Source organism: Hakea prostrata, chromosome 10 (assembly GCF_041222555.1).
Source record: "Hakea prostrata isolate BN-2017 chromosome 10, UWA_Hpros_2, whole genome shotgun sequence".
In the NCBI taxonomy this organism is placed as follows: Eukaryota; Viridiplantae; Streptophyta; class Magnoliopsida; order Proteales; family Proteaceae; genus Hakea; species Hakea prostrata.
Window position 1 is genome coordinate 15,599,363 of NC_142609.1, and position 11,091 is coordinate 15,610,453.

The following is an 11,091-nucleotide window of genomic DNA, read 5'->3' on the forward strand; positions in this document are numbered from 1 at the left end:
GAAGCATGAACCCTACCCAACAGTTCCAAACTTCCCATTTTTTAATTTTTGTTTTGTTCATGACTTAAATGGTCTTGTGTTGCCTTGAAATTGATATATGTTTAGTCTGGGACTAGGATCTATGATTGTATGTTGTTAAACTTATTTTTTATTATTTGCTACTATTTTTTTAATTGTCTGATTTTAAAAACTATTTGTTTAATCATGCATTTTGAAAAAATACCTATGTATACATGATATATGGGCTTCAACTTATTAAACGTAAGACACCATCACTTGATCCAATTGGTCATTGTATTTTGTTGTATATATAACCATTCTATCAAACAATTCATGTATGTTGATGATTTTATGCCTATATGCAATACAGTTTGTATTTGTCAGAACCAGTCATTTGTTAGTATACTTGAATGATAAATTTGCAGTGGTTTTTTTGGCAAAATACTAGTCCATTGTGTTTATTATGCTTTAGATAGGTAGAAGGCAAGAAATCAGATGAAATGGAGGTCATATGAGGCCCAAAACCTAGGGTCGAAATTTCAAAACAAAAAAAAAAAACCAGGTTTCGACCAAAATTTCGGTCAAAACTTGGAGATTTTGGTTTTTGCTTGGGTGTTACTAAGTATGCAAAAGAGCCAGTCGCACAGCAAAGTAGCCTACAGCATCCACATTCCAGACCAACTCCATGACCTCTTATGAAGCCTTTCATGCAGAGTAAGAAAGCTGAGGTGGAGAAATTCCTTCACGGGATTTCGTTCCACCTTAGTCTCAAGCCAAAGGGAGTAAAAGCTCTAAAGCTCGACAAAATTCTGTTTGAAAGTTTTGCTTTTATACACGAGTCAATGTTTGAAGTTTTGCAAAGAGTCACAATTTCACTGAAATCCAAACTTTATATGTTTTGCTTAGAATTGTGTTTTAGTGAACACTGAAATTGTGCTATTTAACCAAAAGTTTCATGTCGGTCAAAAATTTCTTGTCAAGCAACAACCGGTAAATTAGAAGAGAGATGTCATCTCAGTCTGGGGGAAGAAAGCAATGATCTTATCTCCAGATCATCCCAGTCTGCTTCTAGGCCTTTAGAAGCAGAGTTCCAAAATGTTCCTGGAAAACCGCCTATAACATGTTTGGATTCTTAAAGCAAGCATAAAACTGAGCTCAATAGAGAGGATTTGAAAAGGCTGCACTATAATACTCTTCCTGATGTGTAATTGTTTCAAGATTCTCCCTAATAGATTAATGGACCCAAAGAATAAACGAAATCAAGGGAAAGACTACAAAGAATTCAGAAATGATATATATAGGACCAGTTGATGGAATAAGGAAAATAATAATTAATTAATCTATCAAGAATTACTTCAGAATCTGGATAGAACTACGAAGAAAACAAACATAAGCTGAAACACAATACGTTAAGGTGGGGAGAAAAGCAAGAAAGAAAGCAATCCAAGAAAATCAACAGCTATATAATAACGAAACAAGCTAGGAAGCAAACTTGGTCTAAACCATACTCTGAACCTGCTAGAGACTGAGATAAAGTTGAAACAGGTAGAAACCAGGTACGTTTTTCCCAGTATGATGAAACAAGTGTATTCAACTGATTTTATACACAGAGAATGAGGTTTCTAAAATGTACCAATTCCCACCAAAAAAATATGGTATTGGTAAAAGATATGATACGTGCGAGTTGGTGACAACAGATGTAAAATGATACCCAAAAACTTGCCTTCATCAGCAAAATGAAGGACCTTTTCGAGTTGGATCAAGTTGCGGATTGCAATTTCAGACACTGATCAGGAATGGGGTGGTAAGTGGTAACACTGATAGCAGGAATGCTATGACCATGGTTAACTCTTGTATTTATCTGTATGGGCAGAAAAATTAAAATTAAAATAATAAATGCATTGACGCAAATTTAAGGGATGGATATGGCCTGAGTTGCAATTATCGCCATGAAAAGGGATATGGTGAACTGGCATAGGAATTCCTTTGCGGGGTGATAGTTGTTGGTTTATTTAAAATTGGTACATGCCTGTCTACAACCTATCCTTCAATAAATAGCCCATCCACCAAATGTAGTTATAAATCAGACCCCTAGACATTCTAAATCATTTCCCACCTTTTATAATTATATAGTAAAAAAGCAAAATCTAAAAATAGAAGAAACTGAATCAGACCAGACAAGCATAAAATAGGTCCAAAAATGGGAGAGACATCTGCACCAGGCAAGATCACTATAAAGTATGAACACGCTTTCTACCGAAAGAAATAACAAAATGAGCAGAAGAGTCCATGTCCCCAATAATGCCAGGAAGATCTAACATACAAATTGAATCTACACCAACTGTTCTGCTGACCAGAAAAAATTGCCCCCCCCCCAAATAAAGGAGTCACTTTCCAAACCATCCAGAACCATAACCAGGATGCCAAACAAACTTTACAAGAAAATGCTGGCCATGTTAAAATTTAGGGATGTAAGCATTGGTTTGCATGAGCAGTTTTCCTTTCAAGTTTGAGTCACTCTATGGGTTCTTCCAATGACTTTTCTTTAGGATGATTCTACACAAGTAACAGTAATGTAGTACTGTATTGATTGATCAAAACAGTAGCCAAATAGGACCTTTCACAGGGAATCAAGTTCAGATTTGATAGACTTAAGATGAAACAGAATTTAGATGTGGAAGAGGGTTGAAACTATAGTGGTTTTATAAGGATAATAGCATAACAAACGGGCTAAATAGATCTTCAAAACAGGGGTAGAACTATGATGAAGAAATTGAAAGGACAATATGAGGGAATTGAAAATAACAATATAACACCCGGGCTTCACACCACAAGGTGGGTCAATTGGATCGAACACCAACCTACCTTGATCAAACACAAGGAGTCTCCATAGAGAAGGAATGCTAACAAAGCAATTTAATTTCAATAGATGAATTGTGTCTTCACCTCTTACATAAGTCTCTTTATATAGCATTTTAAAGAGACATAAACATTAATGGTAACATCCAGCCACTAGCTAACACCACCTTACCTATTAATAACTCAACTACTGCCTCACTCTTGACAAGGAAAACTCCTTTGACAATGAGTTCTTTTATTTTCAAAACACAACCCCTTTTATTGACTTTTCAAGAACTAGACTTGGGCTTAGTAGGTCTAGACCATGAATATGTGGGCTAACTTTAACCCACTAAAACAGCCTTAGCCCATGAAAGTCATGGGCTGATTTGGGTGATAACGTTAGACCTTTGATGGGCCTGACTCAATGGGCTTCTTCTTTCTTAAATATGTCTTCAATTCTGCATCAACTCTCCCCGGCTTGAAAACCTTTGTCTCCGACGAATGGAAGAATGATATGTAACGCTCATACCAAGTGGGATCGAGTTTCTTGAGATTATCAACATGAATCCAAGTGCTATCATGTCGTGGAGAATTCTTCCATTTGAACTTGCCATTGCCTTGCTTTAAACATTTGGTAATAGGTATCATGACTGCACTGAAGTTCCGAATGACTCTCCTGGAAGATGATGCAAGTCGATGGAAATTACAAACTTTAGTGATGGTCCTTGGGTTAGGCCAGCCGATGATGCTTCTTATCTTCTCTAGATCAGCTTCAAGCCCCTGTGTCATAACCCTCATGAAGGTGCTAGGTGCAGTTGTCAGACCAAAAAGCATTACTTTCCGTTTGAATAGACCATCCCTGGTTTTGAAGATAGCCTTCCATTCGTCTCTAGGCCTAATACAAATCTGATGATAGCCACTTCTAAGGCCCAATTTAGAACAGATCTTAGCCCTGAACATCATGTCTAACATGGCATCAAGCCGCGGTATAGGAAACCTATACTCGACTGTCCAGACACTTACGCTATGAGCCGTCCTTCTTTGGAGTGAGTAATGTCGGTACAACACATGGACTTATGCTCTCTTGAATGAATCCTTTATGTAGCGACTCATCCACCTGTCGTTTGAATTCATTGTGCTCTACTAAGATGAAGTGATAGGCCGGTAGGTATGGTAACATCAAACCCGATACCAAATCAGTGGCATGCAGAATATTGCGCATAAGAGATAGCTCATTAGGCAACTCATCAGGAACCACCTCAGGAAAATCAGAAAGTAACTCTTTGATAAGTGGAGGGAATGTCACTTTAGGTTGAGGGGTAACTTCTCTCGTAACAAGAGCCAATACTAGCCCTGTGTTATGTTTAGTGTGAATGAACTCCTGGTGTTCAAGCTTTACCTTTTCAGAGTCACCAACATGCTTGTTGAATGTAGATTGTTCTCCAGCGAAATAACTCCGTATGTGCTCTTCGAGGGTTGGTAGCACAACTGGAATCCTTTGGGGCCCTCTCCCTATATTCATCCGGGTAAGAAAGTTGGCTATAAAGTGAGTTGGATGGGATTCTTCAACAAGTGGAGGGTGTGGAGCATGAGTAGAGGCAACAACTCTAGCCTCCATTGCTGAGAATCTCTCTTCCACTTGCTTGTGGGTTGCAGTGATTTGATTGCTTAATTGTTGCAACATCCTCACCATTGCTATCATAAGGTCAGTATCCAATCCAGAAGTTTCACTCCTTGTCATGGCTTTGATACCAAATAATATGGTATTGTATTTGATTGATCAAAACAGTAGCCAAATAGGACCTTTCACAGGGAATCAAGTTCAAATTTGATAGACTTAAGATGAAATAGAATTTAGATGTGGAAGAGGGCTGAAACTATAGTGGTTTTATAAGGATAATAGCATAACAAAACGGGCTAAATAGATCTTCAAAACAGGGGTAGAACTATGATGAAGAAATTGAAAGGACAATATGAAGGAATTGAAAATAACAATATAACACTTGGGCTTCACACCGCAAGGTGGGTCGATTGGATCGTACACCAACCTACTTTAATCAAACACAAGGAGTCACCATAGAGAAGGAATGCTAACAAAGCAATTTGATTTTAATAGATGAATTGTGTCTTCACCTCTTACATAAGTCTCTTTAAATAGCATTCTAACGAGACATAAACATTAATGGTACATCCAACCACTAGCTAACACCACCTTACCTATTAATAATTCAACTACTACCTAACTCTTGATAAGGAAAACTCCTTTGATAGTGAGTTCTTTTATTTTCAAAACACAGCTCCTTTTATTGACTTTTCAAAAACTAGACTTGGGAGACTTGGTCTTAGGTCTTAGACCATGAATATGTGGGCTGACTTTAACCCACTAAAACAGCCTTAGCCCATGAAAGTCATGGGCTGATTTGGGTGATAACTTTAGACCTCTGATGGGCCTGACCCAATGGGCTTCTTCTTTCTTAAATATGTCTTCAATTCTACATCAAACAGTCTCACAGAAGTCCATGTAGTGCCATTTTGGGCTAATGCAGTTAACACTTTAAAATGACTAATAAGAACTCATTTTGTTATTTACAAGGAAATTTGTTACCATTGAAAGCTAATCTAATTCAATTAGGACCTTGTGTCACAATTTCATCTTTCCATTAATTAAGTTATGCGCCCGTATAAGGTGCTAAAGTTGTACTACTATAGTTCAATTTCAATAAGTTGGACCCTTTGGAACAAAATCAAGAAGTGAATCCTTTAACTGGCTTTGAGTAACTTAACTGGGTTGATTACTTTATAAATCCACTCTCAAGGTCGTGCCACCTCTAATTAGAAGTAAGCGGATACCATCCTAAGTATCCAAGTACCAAAATGAAGCATTTCGGCTCATACAATTCTCTTTCTTTTTCCGTTTACCTTCTTTCTCCTTTATTTTCCGCTAATTGCAAAGTAAATCCACTTAAAAGTTCATACCCCAGAAATCAAGGAGAACTTAGCCTGCCAGAAACCTGGATTTGGTTGAAACAGAGAGAAAACCAGGTATTTTTTATTTTTTCAGCCAACTCAATTTGGTGGTGCCAAGGCCAAAAATGCCATGATTACTTTGGTTTTTTCTATACCAAGGTTGTCAAAGTGGCAAAGCGACCAAAGCGGTTGAGGCTCCGCCTAGGCGATTAGGCAACAAAGCGGCGCCTAGGTGGCAATAAGGCAACTAAAGCGGTTGGGTCAAATTTTTTCAATATGACAACTGTTACGCTGATAAATTTTTATTATAAGACAAAGAAACATTCAAGAATCACATTCATTTACAAAAAAAAAAAAAAGCATTCAAGAATCATAATTATGAAAGATTATTCAAAAAAGAACACAAACATAAATTCATCTCATCAAGCATCATAACATTGACTATAAACTATATCAAATTATAAGCATGAAAATGAAAGTAGTAATTTTACATTTTTACTTACCTCTATGATAGTGTAATCCTAAATAAGTGCCTTATCTATTTAATGTTTCATTGATTCCGAATTCCAAACTGACTAACTATTAAGTTCATATATGGCTTTGTAGAATAAAATTTATTTTTTTAAAAATCAAGAAAAAATATTATCATGCACAAAATGTCAAAAAGGCGACCATTTTGGCGTCTAGGCGGCAATAAGATGCAAAAGGCGACAAAGTGGTAGCAATTAGGTGAAAAAGTGGCCAAAAAATTGCATGTTAACAAAGTGGTTCAAAACAAGGTAGTTGAAAAACCGTCGTGCCGCCTAGTCAAACTCTTTGATAACCATGCTCTATACAGCCTATTTTCTACATTCTAAACACAATGCATGAAGTATTGTCACAGAACCCCGCAATAAGAAGGGGGTGGCCATGATTACTTTGGTTTTCTATAAAGCCTATTTTCCACATTCAAAACATAATGCATGAACTATGGTCACAGAACCCAACAAGAAGAAGGGGGGAAAAATCAAAACAAGAAAAGCTAACTCAAAACAATACTTTTGATTTTTATCCAAGTGTACTAGTGTCTAATGAGAGATCTTGTAAAGCATAAATTAGGCATTCTCTTTTTTTGGATGAATATATATATATATATATATATATATATATATATATATATATATATATATATATATATATATATATATATATATATATATATATATATATATATATATATATATATATATATATTTTAGGTGGATTACATTGGCCATATTTATAAATGCCAAGTTTATATAAGTACTAGAAACCTGATACTTTCTCCACACTAACTCGAACTAGAATTTGTTTTTGTGTTGATATACAACCAATTTATAAGATTCTGAACCCAATCCCATGCAATAGTTTGACATAGAGAACAATCAAAATAAATACTTCAGGTTTTTACCCAAGCTTGATCGTGTATATCGTTTTTGGACGTCAACAAAATAATGTCTGATCAGACCCAGACTACTTCAATATAAATCAAATTTATGCAATCTTGGTTCTTGGATCTGTTTGAATTCAAATTCAAGTATTTATGTTCCACCAAACTTAATTTAGTATGCACAAATGCCATTTAAAACCAATCTGAATGAAAGAAACAGGATTAAACATCAAAACAATGATTTTTTTTTTTTTATTTTATTTTTTTTTTGGCTCTTATCGGTTATAGAGACTTATACAATTTTTAGATTTGAAAAACAAGTAAAAAAATATCAAAAATAAAAATTACACCTACCATTAAAGCTTAAAGGAAAATTCTATAGGACCATCGTTCGACCAGCTATGATGTATGATGCAGAGAATTGAACTGTTAAAAAAAATCATATAGATAAACTCAGTGTAGCAAAAATGAGGACACTAATATGGATAAGTGGCAAATCTAGAAAGGATAAGATAATGAATGATCATATTAAAGTTGGTCTGGGAGTTTGCTCCTATAAGTGATAAGCTTCGAGAAAGTCATTTGAGGTGGCACAACTATGTTCAACAGAGACCTATAAATGCCCATATATGGAAAAGTGATATAATCCAGATTGAAGGAACTAGAAGAACTAAGAGTAAGCATAAAATAACCTTAAGAGAAGTGGTGAGAAAGGATATGCATAGCTTAAGCCTTGTATCAAGCATGGCCTCAAACAGAATTGATTGGAAGGCAAGAATTCCATGTAGCCGAACCCATTTAGTTGGGACAAGGCTTATTGTTGTTGTAAAAATTACACCTACCATCAAAAGTCCAATTTTTTCTCCTTGAACCAGAGGTTTGAATTTTAATCCTTTTAGAATTACATTTTTCACTATTTTTGCAGAAGTTAAAAAAAGGAGTATATTTGCTCATTCATGAATAAAATCTTAAGTAAATAAAATAAACCATTTCCTGATTCCTATATTTCTAGCTTCCACCATATTTTGGTTCCCTTTTATGCTTGGTCCTTTCTTTCCTATAATTGGATCTCAAGAAAGGTTCAATAGGGCTAAAAGCTCAAGATTAATGACATTTTGAATTAAATATGTACGAGCTGAACGATAAAGCATTGATTAGTGAGTTGAATATTACATTATTGTGTGCCTTTTAAGTCTTAAAACCCACATTGCCTTCACCTCTTTCTAAGTACATTTTCTTATTTTGATACAACCCATCCCCTAATGAAAGTGGGATTCTAGTTTAGGGATTATAGAAGCCATAACTGCTGAAATAAATCAATTTTCCTTCTCCAAAGATCGGCCATAGGATACGACAAGTTATACCCAGCATATCAGAAAACACACATCTAAGCAGCCAGCAGAAAATGGTTTCAGCTTAACAAGAGAAATCCCAATAGTGACCCTCAACTGAGGAATGATCAGCAGCCCCTTGAAGTGCAAGTTTCAAATCTAAGAGCAAGAAACTTACATTCATGATCCTCAAAAGTGTATCAAAAGCAAGCTCTTCAGCCATTGGTCAAGTAGGTTCAACTTAAAGACAGATGCAAACAGTAAACCTATTGGCATTACTAATGGAACAAGTACTATGGGTAACAGTATTTTGATAACAGCGAACAAAAAAAATTTGAAAGAAATAGACGAGGAGAACCTTCTACACTGAACCAGTACAAGGAATGAGCGAGGAATAAGCTTCATTATTGTCATTACTAGGCAACAGAGATCAAATAAGATTATAGCATACTCAAGACTCTGATGCAACAAAAAGATCCCAACAAAAACAAAGCCACAATCGTGCATCCTATTCTTCCAATTCCACTTTACAAGCTTCTAGCAAAATATTTGCAGGAATGATAAATAGCAAGTCCAATCTATTTTTATTTTGACCATGCCCTAGAAATAACAACTAATTGACTTCTCTGACATATGGTGGTGGATCAGAAGATCTGATCTCCTCAAACACCTAGTCGAAGTAAACTTTAGGACAATTTTCAAAACTCTATACAATCTAATGTCTAAATTAATACCATAAGCCACCGTTTGTTTACTGAATTTGAAGTGGGATGGAAAAAAAAGGGTGGAAAAAAGTTTGAAGTAAATTTTTCTATAAAATCCCAAAGTGTGGCTTGTTTGGTTCACTAGGAGAAAGTTGGTAGACAAACTTCCTTAATTTAAAGAATCTGCTGATGTAGCATGCTAACTTTTCCACACCATCTCTTTTCAAAGTCTCATGAAATAGTTGAAATATTGTGGAAAAGTGTGAAAAACAACAAAAGAGGGACCCACATTTAAAACTTTTGCACAAACTTCCTTTCATTTACTTTCATATTCCTCCACCCCATTACATATAGGTCTCACATGTTTATTTTTTCCACTCCTTTTTTTTCACCCACTTTGCAAACAAACAGTGCCTATAAGGTTCTCAGGCTCTCAGCTCATGTATTCAAAATTTGTAGAATTGCTGATTAAGCATGCTAATACATATCCAACATCTAATCCCCACGAGAGATTGATGTAATTGTTTATGTGCTTCAATATCTGAACTTGTTGATCATGAAATTAAGGTTGCAGCCTACAGGACTCTCACAACTTTTCAGCCTCCATTCTTCATGGTAGCAACAGGGGAGTACCAGTCAAGCCGTATACCGTGGCAGGGGCTCCCACCATTATTTTCTTTCTGTCACATGTTTGGCTTTATAGAGGCAGTCCTTCTAACCACAGCACTTAGTTTCTTTGATATGGATCAAATTTGAGAGAAAGAGTGTGTTCATCTTTCTATAACTAGATCAAAGTCTATCAGATATTTAACACTAAATAACTGACCAAAAGCGAATCATTCGCCCATTTGAAATGTGAAAACACCCAATTGGGTTTCCAATTTCCTCCAGCAACCACTATAACAGGGCAGCAGCTGGTGGCTATTTCGGGGTGTTTTTGCAAATCCAATATAGATGACGAAGAAGAAAGATGATAATTGAAAATATGGAAAGAAGAAAGAAAACCTATTTGAGCTCGAGAACTTTGGTGTGGAAGAAGGCGTCAGAGCTCCTCAGTCGCAGTTCGGGAGGGAAGAATAGAGACTTCAGTTGCAACAGGAAGACAGTAGATTTCAATCCGCAGATCTAATTTCTCGAATTAAGCAACTTGGTTTTTCCTTGATCAAGATCTGCTCTCTCTCTTCCCAATTCAGTCATCACAAGAGAAACATAAAATAAAACGAGACGACGACAACGAGGGAGTTCTCAGACCGCCGTTAGCCCAAAGGCTCTTGGGTATCGGGAGTGAGAAATGTCTTGTTTCTTCAAAGTCGTCTTGGGATGAATACCGAACCGGGTTCGTTCCATGCGGCAGCAGAATCGTTTCGGTTACAAAATATATTATATACTATATATCATACTATCATAATATTATTATTATTATTATTATTATTATTATTATTATTATTATATAAGAATAAACTCAAGGTACACGGTTACATTTCGTTTCCCTCCAATGCCCCTTTGTATTCAATTAATTAGACTTTCGTATAGTAATACATGATGTCTATAATGGTCAATTAAAATTCTTGAAACTATTTAAATCAATTTAATTCAAATAACTTAGAGACAGATAACTTGTTTGACAATTTGACTCATATACATATGCATACAATCGAAAGTCTTGTTTTACTTATATTTGAGTTTTCAACCGATACCTAGTTAAATACATACACTCTTAAAAGAAATATATACATTCCATACTTCAGTTTAACAAAAATCTTTTTTTTTTTTTTAGAAGTTAAAAAAAATCAATTGCCAAAAAAAAAAAATTCACATCTTCTACTTTACATATGTTCTT

The 11,091-nt window shown here is 35.5% G+C and overlaps 1 protein-coding gene across 2 annotated transcripts in view; it reads right to left on the bottom strand.

Annotated features, from left to right (window-relative positions):
- LOC149002151 (protein transport protein SEC24 A-like) overlaps positions 1–10,531 on the bottom strand; it is a 51,350-nt gene extending 40,819 nt beyond the window's left edge. For both annotated transcript variants that reach the window (XM_089138891.1, XM_089138890.1), the window contains exon 1: positions 10,257–10,531. The gene's annotated coding sequence lies outside the window, so the exon portion shown is untranslated. The remainder of the gene's footprint in view (positions 1–10,256) is intronic.
- Between the last annotated feature and the right edge of the window lie 560 nt (positions 10,532–11,091).